We start from the raw sequence: 17,365 nt of genomic DNA, 5'->3' as shown, positions 1-17,365 counted from the left end.
AAAGGGTTTCTCACGGTCCTACTGGTTCTAGAACACATGAATTCTTTGTTTTGAAATATGAAGCTTATTTCAGTGCTACTGTATTTAATCATGTTTTTCACTCTGATAGTTCACATTCTGTTTTTTGCTTTCTGATACAGACTCCTAACCACAGATTCCTCACCATAGAATATACCCCTGGCGTCAGACTGCTTCCAGAAAATCTTGAGTGGTAGCTCGGTGCACCAGTAGATGGCGTTGATCGGCTCTGCATCATCCACGTTTGAAGTGATGTCATGGTGTCCACCCCAGCACGCTGACATCAGTTTCTTTCTTAATGCACCAATAGTGCAGATCCAGAAATCTATCCTGGTTATGTTTTGACCAACTTTTTGCTGCCTCTTTTTTGAGCAGTTGCTCCAATAGTGCTAGCGAAATTTCTCTTTCTAAACCTACTTGGTTTAAGCCTTGTGGGGAATTTCACAGACAAATGTCAGTGTCTAACATCCACTTTGTCTAGCTCTGGTGTCTGGGGCCGAGTCACGACTTCAAGACCTGCAGCAAGTAAAATTTCATGGCACCCCCCACTCCCCCTCCTGCCGGTGTTTTGAGAGCAGACAATAAAGCTCTCGCCAAAGCGGCATAAGAAGACTACATTCTGTTCTCGATCCCAGTCTTCTCTCTGTCAAAGAAGCATGAGAAAAAGAAGTTGAACTGTTCTTTGACTTTGCCCTCCAAACATCATGCATCTAGGCCCCGTTATTACACTCTTGCAGAGCAGGCATCAGGGCTTGCTCCATGCTACCCCAAATTTTCTAGAGCTGAAGCGATGCCCGCCCTACTAATAGAGTTGCAAGCCATCTGTAGGCCAGCAACTCCCTCTGAAATGCCTTCAGGCCCCAAGCACCATGAGTGGTTCTGTTCCCCGACGCACGCTCAGCCTTCTGGATCTGATCCAGAATCTGGACCGACGCAGACCTAGTTGGCTTACCTTGGCAGCCCCAGTTGACAATGAGTAGCCCTTCCTTATCACCGACTCTGAGCCAACACTGTTCAATGTCCTTGTAGGCACTGTCCACACCCTACCAACCCCTGGGCTTCCCACCACCTGATAACCCTTTTCTCCCTGCAGGGGGAGATGAGAAGGAAGGTTTTTGTTCCATAGAGAAGGAGCCTGATCCAGCTGAGAACTGGTATGGCGAGCTTGGTGATGCCAGGGGGCTGGACACTTCCCCAGACTCGCGCATGATTTCTCCTCCAGGCCTTGTTTTGGAGGAAGGCTCATCTTTCACCCCCTGGATGTTCAGGGCAGCTGAAGTCCTTGGCCTGTAGTTGCCGACAGTCACATTCAAGGCTAACCTCTTGACTGAGGTGTTCCACCCAGGAGAGGGCTCAGCTGATTCCCTACTCCCTTTTAAGGAAGCCTTCACTGACCTTCTCCTGGGGGCCTGGGCCAAACCTTGCACAGGGGCTCCTGTGCACTGCATGATTGCTTGATGCCAGCGTCCCACCCCCAGTGAGCCTGGTAGGGCAGGCCTCAACCTCTGAGGTTAACCCAGATGCGTTCCTGACCACTCCACTGGACAGGTAATCATAGAGCCTGGACGTCTTCTAAAAGTGCATATTTTCTTCCACTAGCCTAGCCTGACAATCGGTGAATACTGCATGCCTCTTGGACTACCCATGCCTTGTGGGACTCTGGAGCACAGCAGCTTTCCATGCTTCCCGAGGAGGGCTGTGCCATCATTAATCAAGCCTATGTGGATGGGCAGGATGCAGCTAATTTCGCCATTACTTGTGAGTTCGGACACACATTGCTACATAGGCAGAGCCATGTCTTCCACAGTCTGACTACATTGCTATACCTGATTACAGTTCACTTGGTATTAGAGGGATGGCCAAGCTTTACTCCTTGACATGACTTTTGACGGCTCCTGTGTATTTGGGGAGAGTTTGAAATCAAAGGAGAGAGCAAGGGATATTGTCACTAGGAAGTGACAAGAGATACCTCCTATTCCCCTGATAGGAATATTTATGCAAACAAAAAGGAGTATCCCCAACGTCAGGTTTTTTGAGGAAAAAACTTACGGAGGGTGAGTTGTTTGGCAAAAAAAGGAAAAAAGTCAACCTTTTTTGATAGGAAACCCCTCACTCACCACCTAGTGGTGACTTGCTTCATCATCGGGGTCCACCCTGGTGACCTAGCGTCACCAGGATGTGCTTCGACACCTGGGTTACAGTGGAGCAGGTAGTGACTGTCTGTGCAAAAAAAGGTGTTAAAAATTGTCCTGGTTTAACTTAAAATCAATCTTTATTATAAAGTAATCAGAACAATGTTAAAAATTACTGGCGAGATACTCCTTGGTAAGTTACGGCCAAGGTATCTCTATATGTGTCTGAGTGGTTTGGTCGACATGTTTCTACCATCAGGGCAGTAGCCCGGTATTCTTCAGGACCAAAAACAGGTGGATGGGAGGTGTGTGCCCCCTAAAAGGTACACCCTCTCCTGATCCCCTGTGAACCAACTGGAAAAATTACCAGTGGTGGATGTGCTCTTTTAGAATAAAGAGAGCCGTCTGGTTGCAAAAAAAGAAAAAAGAGACCTGTAGGGAAAAGCAAAAGAGTACTGATTTCAGTAGAATTTCTATACTTTCCTGTAACGTCGTGAAGTGTCTCTGTGATATGATTAATCATGCCAAAGGACGTGCCCTCCGAGTGATCAAGTATTGTGTTCAATACGGGTGATTGGCAGGGGAGTATTATCCGGGCGTGCACTCTTATCAATAGGTGCTCGTGTTTGTCATGCAGTACATAATAGTTGCCTTCATAGAGATATATACGGGCATGCACTTCATTTCAAATGCATACACACTCGATTTGTCATTCGTCTCATTCAACCATCTAATGTCTATTGTGCCCAGTGAGTTTCTGTGGGCGTCTCTAGGTAGGTGTGGCAGGTTGTGGCGTGTCCTCGTATGTACATTAATACTAGGTAGTGCCAAGAGTTATACTAAGTTGTGCCAATAAATTGTACCTAATTACAAACAAAACACACAAACATATAACATGTAGGAGAACGCGTAGATTCCATGGTTCAAACATAGGGCTTACTTGTTATAAGCCTCTAGATTACTTCAACGGGCAGGGGGTAGGTTCTTCTAACCGCCAAACCTAGTTCTAAAATGGCGCGAAAGATAATAGTGGAGTGAGTGAATCGAGCGAAGAGCCCGGTAGGGATCGAAATGGTTCTAGATAATCGATTCCATTTCTGTAGGAAATGCGAGGTGCATTCTACTTACAGTTTGCGGGAGATTTAAACGGCCATTCACCTACTCCTATCCTCCTCTGCTCGGCTAGTGGTGCCGTGCGGGAGTTCTTCCGTTAAATGAGATAATCTCTTCCGGGAAGGGCGTGGTGCCGTGCGCCGGAGGGGGAGGAGTTACGGGGCGGGACCTGATGACGCGGAGTACGCGTGTTTTGGTAAACAAAGCGCGTCCCGGTTACTAAGCATCGAACGGGATGGTTTAGGTGATTAGGGTTATGGGATACTTTTATTTTGATGGGCATTGGTGTCTTGATGTCAAGCCCAGGACCTGGTGACGCGGTAAACGCGTATGTTGTAAATAAAGGCGCTTTGGATACTGTTGTTTGATGGGCATTAGTGTCTTGAAGTAAAGCCCAGGACCTGGTGACGCGGTAAACGCGTATGTTGTAAATAAAGGCGCTTAAAAAGTGTAAAGCGCATGAAAAAGGGGGGGCACTAATAGCGGGTGGAACTAGATGTGGGAAACCACCTTAAATTATGCAGATTTTTTAATGTGGACGTCATTTTATATTCATCTCAAGAGACAAGTGCGTGGGATCTTTACTGCACTTTGGAAAGAAGGGATGAATGAAGCTAGATGTAGGAACACAACTACAGTTGTGCATGTTTTCATCGTGTGATGCAGGAACAAGGTTCATGGGTCATTTGAGCACACTGGCCCATGGAATGTTATCATTGAGTCCAACTTGGTGCGTAGAAAGTCTATAAATCCACCTCTGTTCTTTCTCATAGAGGCGTGACTGTATGTTGGGACCCTGCTGTATTTGCTCAATCACAGTCCACCACATGTCGTTTGGGGTGTGTCCCATTGTCAAAAAATGGTCCGTGAGTCTTGTGTTGTTTTTCTTGCACCTGATTGTGCTACGGTGTTCAGATATCCGTTGTTTCACTTTACGTGTGGTCATTCCAATGTATGGTATATCACAGGAACATTTAATCAAGTATACAACATTTTGGCTATTGCAGTTTGTGTGTGCCCTCTGTTCCCAAGTTTTGCCTTCCTCAAGGTTCAATGTTTTGGTGTTGGTGGTCAAATGGCAGACACTACAATCCCCACATCTAGAATGTCCTGTGACACGTGGGAGCCCCCATATTTCCGTGATTGTGGGGTTAGTAATGGTCAAGGTGGGTTTAGGTCTAGTATTCACCAGAGTGTCTTTTAGACTGCGTGCCTTTTTGTAAGAAAACAGAGGTTTTTCCCATTTGTAGTTTCCTGTATGGAGTATGGACCAGTGTTTCTTTATGCTTTTGCTCACCTGATTGGATATAGCATTGTATGTCGTGACACAGGCTAGTGGAACCTCAACCTCGTTTTTGGTTGTGTCTTCCAATAGAGCTTGTCGTGGCTGGTTACGAGCTCTCTTCTGGCATTTGTTAGTAATTTTCTTTGGATAGCCACGTGCGGAAAGTTTTTGTGTTAGGTCATCTGCCTGGCTCTTGTAATCAGATAATTTACTGCAATTCCTTCTGAGGCGGAGATACTGTCCATAGGGAAGGTTTTCCCGTAGGGGGCGAGGATGGAAACTCTCGTATCTAAGCAAGTTGTTCTTAGCCGTTGGTTTGAAATGCGTTTTAGTAATTAGATTCTCATTTTCCCTTTGTATTTCGATGTCCAAGAAGACCATCTTGTTCCTGTCTATGCAGTGGGTGAATCGTAGATTTCTGTCACGGGTGTTCAGCCAAGTTATGAATTCCATAAGGGTTTCTTCTGAGCCTTGCCATATGGAGAAGACGTCATCTATGTATCGCCGCCAAAATTTTATGTGGCTGCCAAATGGGTTATCCTCTGCCAGGATGTATTTCAGTTCGAAGTCATATACGTAGAGCCCCGCCACACTAGGGGCAAAAACACTGCCCATAGATGTACCCCCTACTTGTAGGTACAGGGTGCCCTCATATTCAAAGTAGTTCCTTTTAAGGGCCAGGGTGGCACATTGCATGACGAACTGTTTCGGTGTGTGGTAGTTCCAGGTGGTGTTTTCCAGGGTTCTCTCCAACACATTGATGGTGGCGTCTTGTGGGATGTTCGTGTAAAGGCTTTCGATGTCAAAGCTGAGGAGAGTATAGTCTGGTTCCATTTTGATGTCCTCCAGCATTCTCAGTAGGCTTTTGGTGTCACGTAAGTACGTGGATGTTCCCTGTACAACAGGTTTCAGAAAGAAGTCACTGAATCTTGATAATGGTTCAAGAAGTGAGCCGATGCCTGAGACTATAGGTCTGCCTGGTGGGGGGATCTTGCCCTTGTGCATTTTAGGCACCACATAGAAGTAAGGAATCTTATTGTCGGTTTTGCTCAGATAGTCTGCTTCTTGTTTTGAGATGTTACCTCGGGCTATGGACAGTATCTCCGCCTCAGAAGGAATTGCAGTAAATTATCTGATTACAAGAGCCAGGCAGATGACCTAACACAAAAACTTTCCGCACGTGGCTATCCAAAGAAAATTACTAACAAATGCCAGAAGAGAGCTCGTAACCAGCCACGACAAGCTCTGTTGGAAGACACAACCAAAAACGAGGTTGAGGTTCCACTAGCCTGTGTCACGACATACAATGCTATATCCAATCAGGTGAGCAAAAGCATAAAGAAACACTGGTCCATACTCCATACAGGAAACTACAAATGGGAAAAACCTCTGTTTTCTTACAAAAAGGCACGCAGTCTAAAAGACACTCTGGTGAATACTAGACCTAAACCCACCTTGACCATTACTAACCCCACAATCACGGAAATATGGGGGCTCCCACGTGTCACAGGACATTCTAGATGTGGGGATTGTAGTGTCTGCCATTTGACCACCAACACCAAAACATTGAACCTTGAGGAAGGCAAAACTTGGGAACAGAGGGCACACACAAACTGCAATAGCCAAAATGTTGTATACTTGATTAAATGTTCCTGTGATATACCATACATTGGAATGACCACACGTAAAGTGAAACAACGGATATCTGAACACCGTAGCACAATCAGGTGCAAGAAAAACAACACAAGACTCACGGACCATTTTTTGACAATGGGACACACCCCAAACGACATGTGGTGGACTGTGATTGAGCAAATACAGCAGGGTCCCAACATACAGTCACGCCTCTATGAGAAAGAACAGAGGTGGATTTATAGACTTTCTACGCACCAAGTTGGACTCAATGATAACATTCCATGGGCCAGTGTGCTCAAATGACCCATGAACCTTGTTCCTGCATCACACGATGAAAACATGCACAACTGTAGTTGTGTTCCTACATCTAGCTTCATTCATCCCTTCTTTCCAAAGTGCAGTAAAGATCCCACGCACTTGTCTCTTGAGATGAATATAAAATGACGTCCACATTAAAAAATCTGCATAATTTAAGGTGGTTTCCCACATCTAGTTCCACCCGCTATTAGTGCCCCCCCTTTTTCATGCGCTTTACACTTTTTAAGCGCCTTTATTTACAACATACGCGTTTACCGCGTCACCAGGTCCTGGGCTTTACTTCAAGACACTAATGCCCATCAAACAACAGTATCCAAAGCGCCTTTATTTACAACATACGCGTTTACCGCGTCACCAGGTCCTGGGCTTGACATCAAGACACCAATGCCCATCAAAATAAAAGTATCCCATAACCCTAATCACCTAAACCATCCCGTTCGATGCTTAGTAACCGGGACGCGCTTTGTTTACCAAAACACGCGTACTCCGCGTCATCAGGTCCCGCCCCGTAACTCCTCCCCCTCCGGCGCACGGCACCACGCCCTTCCCGGAAGAGATTATCTCATTTAACGGAAGAACTCCCGCACGGCACCACTAGCCGAGCAGAGGAGGATAGGAGTAGGTGAATGGCCGTTTAAATCTCCCGCAAACTGTAAGTAGAATGCACCTCGCATTTCCTACAGAAATGGAATCGATTATCTAGAACCATTTCGATCCCTACCGGGCTCTTCGCTCGATTCACTCACTCCACTATTATCTTTCGCGCCATTTTAGAACTAGGTTTGGCGGTTAGAAGAACCTACCCCCTGCCCGTTGAAGTAATCTAGAGGCTTATAACAAGTAAGCCCTATGTTTGAACCATGGAATCTACGCGTTCTCCTACATGTTATATGTTTGTGTGTTTTGTTTGTAATTAGGTACAATTTATTGGCACAACTTAGTATAACTCTTGGCACTACCTAGTATTAATGTACATACGAGGACACGCCACAACCTGCCACACCTACCTAGAGACGCCCACAGAAACTCACTGGGCACAATAGACATTAGATGGTTGAATAAGACGAATGACAAATCGAGTGTGTATGCATTTGAAATGAAGTGCATGCCCGTATATATCTCTATGAAGGCAACTATTATGTACTGCATGACAAACACGAGCACCTATTGATAAGAGTGCACGCCCGGATAATACTCCCCTGCCAATCACCCGTATTGAACACAATACTTGATCACTCGGAGGGCACGTCCTTTGGCATGATTAATCATATCACAGAGACACTTCACGACGTTACAGGAAAGTATAGAAATTCTACTGAAATCAGTACTCTTTTGCTTTTCCCTACAGGTCTCTTTTTTCTTTTTTTGCAACCAGACGGCTCTCTTTATTCTAAAAGAGCACATCCACCACTGGTAATTTTTCCAGTTGGTTCACAGGGGATCAGGAGAGGGTGTACCTTTTAGGGGGCACACACCTCCCATCCACCTGTTTTTGGTCCTGAAGAATACCGGGCTACTGCCCTGATGGTAGAAACATGTCGACCAAACCACTCAGACACATATAGAGATACCTTGGCCGTAACTTACCAAGGAGTATCTCGCCAGTAATTTTTAACATTGTTCTGATTACTTTATAATAAAGATTGATTTTAAGTTAAACCAGGACAATTTTTAACACCTTTTTTTGCACAGACAGTCACTACCTGCTCCACTGTAACCCAGGTGTCGAAGCACATCCTGGTGACGCTAGGTCACCAGGGTGGACCCCGATGATGAAGCAAGTCACCACTAGGTGGTGAGTGAGGGGTTTCCTATCAAAAAAGGTTGACTTTTTTCCTTTTTTTGCCAAACAACTCACCCTCCGTAAGTTTTTTCCTCAAAAAACCTGACGTTGGGGATACTCCTTCTTTTTATTTGGGGAGAGTCACAGCCAGATCTCTCGGGCTTTAGTTATTTGCCTGATCTCCGCAGCAATCCTTTCATCCCTACCATGGCCATTGCAGCTTTGGGTGTCACTCTACCAACCATACCTGCCAGTATAACAGCCTTCCCAGTCCTTTCATGGACTTGGCTGCGGATTCCATAAAGGATGCAGTAGCCAGGCCCAGCGAGCTGTCCTGTCTCCCACCCCTCCAGCTTGTAATCCCCTTTAGTATTTCCTTCGTCCAATAGCTATCTCGTTGGTGGCAAGATCAGACACCACCTGCACCAATGGTTTACCATCACATCCAACAAGTGGGTGCTTCAGATTGCGCGGAAGGGGTTCGTCCCCCAGTTCATGGACACCCCGCCTACTTTACCACCATCTCAAGAACAGCTGATATAGTACCAACTCTTCTTGCCCCATCAGAAAATGCAAGCTTTGGAAGCTGGTCGTGGTTGCTTTTCCTGCTACTTTCTGGTGCCAAAATAGCACGAAATACTTTGTCCTATCCTAGATCTGCACCCTCTCAACTGAAATAGACGTTCAGAATGCTCACCTTGGCTCAGTTCTCATCTGCCCTAGAGTCTAGATTGGCAGAGTTGGATTTGCATCCCTGTTCTGTGAGCTCACAGATGTTAGCTGCAGTTCACAGTGGGCCATGAGCACTTTCAGTTGTTTTTGCTCCCATTTAGCCTCACCAGCACCCCTTAGGTGTTCACAAGAGTGATGACAGTGATTATAGCTCATCTTCAAAGGTTGAGGGTTATATCTTCCCCTACCTTGACAGCTGAAGGCAGGCTCGCCTCAGACAGTCTAGCCTCAGGCAGTCTTCACCCATCTTCAGGCTATGCCAAACCTTTTCACCCACTGAAATTTACTAGCATTGTATTGAAGTCACACCTAAGACTTTCTCATGCGCTTCCGTTCATCTGAGCCTTTCTAGATACAGTGCAGGTCTGTGCCTATCTTCCAGAGTGTAGAGTCATTGGGGCTATGATCCTAATGTTTCGGCTTCAATCCTCTATTTCAGTGAGGCGCACTCTGAGCCTGCTGGATCTTAAGGCCTCCTGCAGGCTACTGGTAAAGCACACCAGTTTGGTACAAGCAGGCTCAGGATTAAGATCTGAAGTATTGGGCAAAGCACCAAGGGAACATCCCCGACCTGGTTCAGATTTCGAGGGGACTGAATGACCTGCAGTGGTAGCTGATAAACGAATATTAGAAAATCTGCAGACCCCTCTCCCTTCCCCAACCAGAGTGGACAATAGTGACCGCTTCTGGGTGGCGGCCATTTGGGAGAGGTGGGAGATCTGAGGACTCTGGTCTCCAATGATATCTGTTTTACATCATTCTTCTGGAGGCAAGAGCAATTTTGCTTGGCATTGAAAGACTTATTTCCCTCCATCAAAGGGAGGCTGTTTCAGGTGTTATAAGACAACACTGCTGCTATGTGGTATTGCAACAAGCAGAGAGGGGTGAGTCGTGAGCCAGTGGGCTCCTCGTCTCTTAACTTGGCTGGAGCACCAAGACTTTTTCCTGCTGACAGAACACCTGGCATGCTTTTTGAGCACCAGGGCAGACAAACTCAGCCATTGATGTCTTGCAGATCATGAATGGCATCTACACCCGGAAGTTGCACAGGGTCTTGTCCAAGAAAGGGAGAACCTTCGCTTGATTAATTTGCCGCCGCCGAGAATATGCAATGTCAGCACTTCTCAGCGGTGTTAGTTTTCAAAGCGGCTGTTGGAGAGGCATTCCATTTAGAATGGAACTCTGGACTCCTGTACTCCTTGGTAACGATACCACTCCTGCTTAGAGTTCTCAAGAAGACCAGGCCCAAGTCACCCTAGTGGCTCCAAATTGGGCACAGATTATGGCATCCCAAGCTACGGAGCATAATGAACCTGCTTACAGTCCACCTTCTTGCATGGAGATTGCGCAATGCCAGATGAGAGATTGTGGTCTCCCTTGTGATGGCAGTGGTGTCATCCTGGCAACCAGGTGTCCCTCCACCAAAACTGTGTACGCCTGCCATTGGGATAAGTTTGTGCCTCAGTGCTCCTTCTGTCTTGTGTACCCCCTTTCTGGACCGCTGTCGGTCTTTTTCCCTTCGGCACTGTTAAGGGTTACTTGTTTGCTGTTTCGGCTTTCCTGCAGTTGCCAGAACAATCTTTCCTATTTGGATCACCTATTGTGACTCATTTTCTGAAAGGTTTACAGCACTTATTCTTCCTAACCTGTTTGTGATGCCCCAACAGGACCTCAATCTGGTCCTCACATTTCTGTTGTGCTCTCCCTTCAAGCCGCTAAACAGCTGCCCTCTATGGCACTGGACTCTAAAAACGGTTTTCTTGGTGGTCGTTACACCAACAGCTGCAAGCTCTATCAGTCCATCCTCCTTATACCAGCTTTTTCCCTGACAAACTGGTTCTTAGGACACTGGCATCTTTCCTGCCAAAAGTTGTCACCCCTTTCCATGCCGGCCAGCGCATCACTGTGCCCACCTTTTTCGCACTACCTCATCCTTCCAAGAAGAGGAGCGATTCCATCACCTGGACCGGAAGAGGACTTTTGTTCTGCACTGATCACACTAAAGACCATTTGGTGGATAGTCAGCTCTTCATCTGGTTCACTGAATCGAAATATCAAGGCTCTGCAGAAGCAAAACCTTGATGTATTGTACTATGCATTAAGATCTACATCACTAGCCAAGAAGCAGCCTCATGGTCCATTCAACAAGGTCCAAGGCCTCTACTTCTGCAGTAGCCTGCTGGGAACCTGTCCTGGACATCTGCCAAGCCACTACATCAGCATCACTCCACACGTTCACAAACCCTTACTGCTTCAATAGGTCCGTCGAGACTGAAATTTTGCTCACTTGGTCCTCCAGGACTTTGAGCCAGTTCAGACACTCCTCCAAAGGGGTGTCGCTTGGATGTCTAGTCTAAGGGGAGGACTCTGCAGTTAAAAGTTAATATCAGAATAACAATTTACTTACCTTTGGGGTTGGACAGTCCCTCTACTAGAAAAAACATTAACAGATTCCTCACAACCCTCACATCCTCAACGCTTTGTGAATTGGGCTCTTCACTCTAATGATTCCATTAGACTATGCACACTAGTCAAAACATTGTTTTTAATATTTTTCACTGCGCTTTTTGCACAGAAATAGTAACTAAGAAACTGGTGTCAGCTTGCGGGTGTGGCGCTTATATGGGCACCACAATGTCACTTCCAAAACCATCATTCGACGCCTCGCGCCGGCGTGAACAGGTACTGCTTACGCATTTCCGGAGCCAGAGTGACATGTGGGGCATATTCTAAAGTGAGGAATAAGCGGGTAGATAGTCTCTACTAGAAAAAGCGTTACCAAAGGTAAGCAACTTCTTTTAGAGCAAAACGCTATCATCTGTTGCCATTGAGGTTGAAGAATATATCAGCTGTGTTGCCTTTGAAGGCAATCTTCTTTATTGGTCTGCTCCACTCTGATATGACTATTGTAGTTTAATTAGGGGAGATGTCTAGAGAATTTTGTCAGCAAAAATCAATCCACTCGTATTTATAGACCGTTCCAATCGGACGTCCACTTTCACATTGTAAATGTAGCTTGTTATTCACCCATTGGTACTTCCGTTTCCCATTTTGGGAAGAAATAACCGAGCTTATATCCTCTCCAGACTGTCCAGTTCATTTTAGCCTATCTAGCTGGTATAGATACTGAGATTGCATTTGTAAATGTTTGTAAACTCAAAGCACTGTGTTCTGAGACTTGAGTTTTAAACCCAGTAGAGAAATACCCTTCATCAAATGTTTTCCTGATTTTAGAGCCGTTTTCCTGGACAAATATAGTTTGCCTAATGCATGTTGCATTTTTAAATTTATAATGCAAATGATAGGAGAGGTGTCACTGGTGCTTACTTTGAGCTGGTGATTGCAGGTGGGGCCCAGTGGCACTCATTTTTCCACTTCAAACTTTGTCCTAGAGCAAACAAACCCAAAAGGGAAGGAGGAAGCAAACAAAGGAAAAGCAGTGACAAAGGGAGAAGTTGTGGATGAAAAGGAACCTACCAGAATGAGATGAAAGGCCAGGTGGTCAACTAACAATACATGATTTGGAATCAAGGCTGCGCAGCCTTGGTATTTGGCACCCGAACTTTCAGTAGCATTGGCTGCGGGTTTCTGACCAAAACTTTGGTCACTGGCACTCATTATTCTACAAATTAAGCACTGTAGCCTCGCAAACTGACCTGCAGTACCTAAACAATCTAAACTTATTGCCCAACTTTGTACCAATGTGGTTGGGCAGTACTTCCTACTTGAAAATGCTGCTTTTATTGCTGTAATCCAGTGTGAGAAGTTTGATGTTGAATAAGGAAGTGCAGGGGCTCGTACTTGTCTATTCATTATTGAAGGTTTGCAGAACTTGCGGAGTTTCACGCAGTAGAGTAAACCCAAAAACTCTGCGAGCTTCCTCGAGTGGCAGAGTTGTGGTAAGTTGCGCAGATTTTTTGCGCCGGGAGCTTGTCCCACGCTGTAAAATCAGCACGAACGGCAGCGCACCAGAGGGAGATGCTTCTTTCTGCCGCTCCAATAGATTATCTACTTGAGAAGCAGCTTTCTCACTGCAAGCAGCAACTTTCTCAATGCATGTGGTAGAGGCTTGCCGTGACCGCCTTGTTGAGAAATCGTGCCGGGTGTCCTAGTGCTTGAGCTTTTCACTTGTGTTCACTAACTTACTGTTGGTTAACCGCACATGAGAAAAAACTTCGCTACACAGCAGTTGGGGGGGATTTTTCCAAAACTCTGCTCTCTAAGCAGAGTGGGCAGAACTCTGTGTACTCCGCCGTAGCAGCGGAGTTTACTGTCCACAGCTAGTCGTTATTTCAGAATATTCTGTTTGGAGGCTGGATTGTGTTTTATTTTAAAGTGTGCTGATAGCACATTAGACTTCCTGGCACCAAGACTGAATGCATTGACCAATGGCCAAAGCCCTTCTAAATATGAATTAACAAGTGGGTCTTTGAAAATCTCCTGAAGGTTACTTGATCCTTGATATGCTGAAAAGGCTCTTTTGCCCCATTTCTTTCTGATGATTCTCTGTCGTACAAGGCTTTAAGCAGTGACTGACTGATTTTTCCATAGATGGCTTTATGGTAAATACACAAGGATGTAAGAGGCTTGTATCTCATTCGGCAGCCATTGAAGTTGGACGAGATGATGTTGAAACCAGCAGGCAACAAGAAATTCTTAGCATCACTCTGCCTTCAAATTTTCGATAACCTAAAGCCTTTTCAGTGTACCTTTTGGTAATGCCAAAAATAAGATGTTGAAGTAATGCAGTCGACAGACCACTAATGCTCTGATTAGTATTAACGCAAAGCTCCCAAAAGCAGACCACAGGATATAGACGGTTTCACCATTTGTCTGGCAATCTAATTTGTCACAAATGAAGCCGGGGTCTAGACATATATTCCAAGTAGCTTGGCCTCCAATCTTGCGACCATGTAGATCTTTCCTCACGTAGGATGAGATCTCCTCTTATCGGATTTATTTAAGACTATCTGTTCTCATCCAAGAGATAACTTCTTTGATTTAAGTGTTAAAATCTAACCTTGTGAAGCTGTAGTCACCACTCAAACAATATTTTGCACGTTTCTAAATGGTGCGTGTGGGCCTAGACTCAATTGATAGATTGTTTTGGTTTTTTCAGCCGTCTGGTTCAGACATGTCAAAGTGAGCTCTGGTTTGACACTAGGTGGTGTTCTCACCAGGCTTTCAGATCTGCTCCTAGTCAGTTCTTCAAAACAATCACTCTCTTCATAGTTATCCACTGAGTGTTCTTTCCACTCCATGTCAGTCAACAGCTTTTTGACTATGGTGATTTGAGTCGAAAATGGTCCTCGTGTTGAAAAGGACTCCATTTCGGTTCTGCCCCATTTGCCACACGATCTCCACGTCCACGAGGTTTGCAACCTTTTCTTGTCTCCAGATCACCATGATTATTCCTGTTCGGCGTGTCTTGCGTTCAGGAACAAGACCACCATTCGGAACCGGCGTACTCGTCGAATTGCCTCTGCCTTTATGGAGCATAGAAGAGAGGAGGAATATATCCCGGACCTTCTTCAGTGAGCGAGATGAGTTGGATGTTTAGCAACTGGATGCTCCAGGTGACAAAGTTGAGGTGGCTTTTTCACCAAAAAGTTTGGACTCTGGGGCAGATGTCGAAATAGAAGAGTATCCACTAGGCCAGCATCCACTAAAGATCACACTGAGTACTGGCACCCCTAATGCTCGCCAAATGGTGACACCAGCCCCTGGCTCCCTTGTCGCCTCCGAGGATACCGTGCATTACTGTGATCTGGCAGTGGTTGACAGTCATTCCGAGCTGGATCAGGCACCTGTTCCACACACAGCGCCAATATATTTGTGGAAGCCTCGCATCAACTTCTGCTTTTGTATGACTAGGTTACCTCTCCACTGCCTCCTGATAGACCTTCTCCTCCACCCTCACCTTCTGCTTTGCTACATGTGGATTCTCCACAACACTCAGGAAAGGAGTTCATGCCTAGGAATGGGTACTGTCCAGGCAACCCTATGACCCTCCTAATCGGCCACATGTCCCAGACACCTGGGATGATTATGACGTAGAACCCCCAATAAACACTGACCCAGACCTGTACCCCGCAAGACCTTCACTCCCCAAATTTAGTCACCTCTTGCCATGACGTACTTTATAGGCAGCTACTTTCCACAATATGCAGATGCACGTGCCACATGAGGAGAATGATTTCCTCATGGAAGCCCTCTCCTCCACCCAACGCTAGCTAAAGTACCTTCCCATGCTCAAAGAAGTTCTCAAACCAGCTAGTAATATGTTTAAGGATCAAGTTAAAGTCAGGGTTGTTACACCTAGGGTAGATATCAAATTTAAGGCCTCCCCTAATGACCCACCATACATATAATTCCAGCTACCCCCTGACTCTCTAGTTGCGCATACAGCTAGGAAGCTAGCACACAGAGTACAGGTGATACCCATGCCTTTTGGCTCCTTTCGATCGCTAGAAGAACGACAATGATAAAATGACCTGTATTAATTCTATGTCAAGCTAAACTATTCAACTCTAGTTAATTCATAGAATTAATACAGGTCATTTTATCATTGTCGTTCTTCTAGCGATCCCCATAGGGCACGAGTGTTTGACGCAAACACAAACAACATCTACTTATGACAACAGGTATGACTACTACATACACAGAAACACACCCCCATGTACCGATTTATACCAGATTCTTACACACATTTTATGTTTCTCATTACAGAGTCGCCCCTGATGAAGGCACCACAGAGGTGCCGAAATGCATAGGGCTCTTTTGTGAATTTATGATTATTGAATTGCCAAAGTATTGAAAAAGAAACAAATGTAAAAATATAACAATGTTTGCATAAATGAAAAAGAAACAAATGTTTTTGTTATGCATAATGTAAATAACACATAAGAAGGTATCTTGATACAAAAGAAATGAAAATTGCAAAATAAAAGCAATAACATTAGCACAAAAAACGAGTGTTATTAGTATTTAAAGGTGCGGAGCACCAAGTGAACAGTGCACGATTAGGTGGGCCCAAAAACCCATCATAACCACGTTATTGTTTAGAATGCCAGTCTTTAAAGCCTTTATTGAAGGCCTCAAAAGGTATTTCCAACCTTGGATGCCTCCTGCTCCTGTGTGGAACCTCAATGTAGTCCTTACAAGACTCATGCGCCTGCCTTTTGAACCCCTTCACTCCTGTCTATTGCAGTTGGTCTCTTGGAATGTAGCTTTCCTTGTAGCCCTCACTTCTCACAGACGGCTTAGCCAAATTCACGCTCTTACCTTGGAGGAGCCTTTCTTCCAGGTACATCACAATAAGGTGGTCCTGGAGAAGTGTGGCTCACTGGTTAGAGCAGGCAGACCCTGAAGCAGAGGTCAGACCCGGGACCAGGGTTCAATTCCCTACGCGGCAGGGTCTTGAGCGCAAATGTCCACGGACTCGATAATTCTCGCTTCGGTGCCTGACCTAATCATGGGTTCACACTCTGCAACTCTGGGCATTCAGCTTGCTTAATCTCCACAACGGCCCCCGCGGCGGGATGCCTGGCTTTCACCTTGGGGATGCCCGTTAGGGGCTATCTCACAGGGAAAATCCAGGACGGGTTCCCAAGGCAAGCGCCGAGATGCCTCCGGGTAGTCGAGCGCTATATAAGAACATACAAAAAAAAAAAACAGTCCAAAATTCCACCCTAAGGTATACTCTAGTTTTCACATTGACCAGACAATCTAGCGTAGTCATTTTCCACAACCAGAGTGTGTGGAACAATGTGCTCTACATACACTACATCTCAAGAGAGTATTGGTGTACTACATTGACAGAACAAAATCCTTTTCATAAACCACAACATCATTTCGAGGTATTCTTCAAACCACACAAAGCAGTGTGCCATTTCCAACACAGGTGGTGCACGCTGGTTGATATAATGCATACAGACTCCTTATGCAAAAACTAAAAGATCTCTGCCTGCCCCACCCATATCTCATTTTGCTTGGGACAAAGAGGCTTCTATGTCGTTCTTAGATAATATACCATTAGCTGACATTTGTAAGACAGCTACTTGTTCCACCTCTCATACATTTACCAAACACTACTGCTTGGATGCCCTGGCCAGACAACAGGCTAGAGTTGTGTGTGTATGTATATATGTGTAAATATGTATGCGTGTGTATGTATGTATGTGTGTGTGCGATATTGAAATAAATGTTTTTGAAAAGACGAAATCGTGTGCGGCTCAACTTCCTTTCCAGAAGAGGTTTCTGTTTGATAATCAGAGGCTGTCCTACCTCGAGCCACGCACCGCCATAAAGAGCGCCGATACTGCCCGACATCAGGACAAACATTTTGAC

The 17,365-nt window shown here is 45.5% G+C and overlaps 1 protein-coding gene across 3 annotated transcripts in view; it reads left to right on the top strand.

Annotated features, from left to right (window-relative positions):
* STK40 (serine/threonine kinase 40) overlaps positions 1 to 17,365 on the top strand; it is a 401,524-nt gene that overhangs the window by 356,142 nt on the left and 28,017 nt on the right. The gene's annotated exons all lie outside the window — the stretch shown is intronic.

Source organism: Lissotriton vulgaris, chromosome 2_1, assembly GCF_964263255.1.
Source record: "Lissotriton vulgaris chromosome 2_1, aLisVul1.2, whole genome shotgun sequence".
NCBI classification, from domain to species: domain Eukaryota; kingdom Metazoa; phylum Chordata; class Amphibia; order Caudata; family Salamandridae; genus Lissotriton; species Lissotriton vulgaris.
The sequence above is the reverse complement of the archived record's forward strand: the minus strand, read 5'-3'. Positions and strand labels throughout refer to the sequence as shown.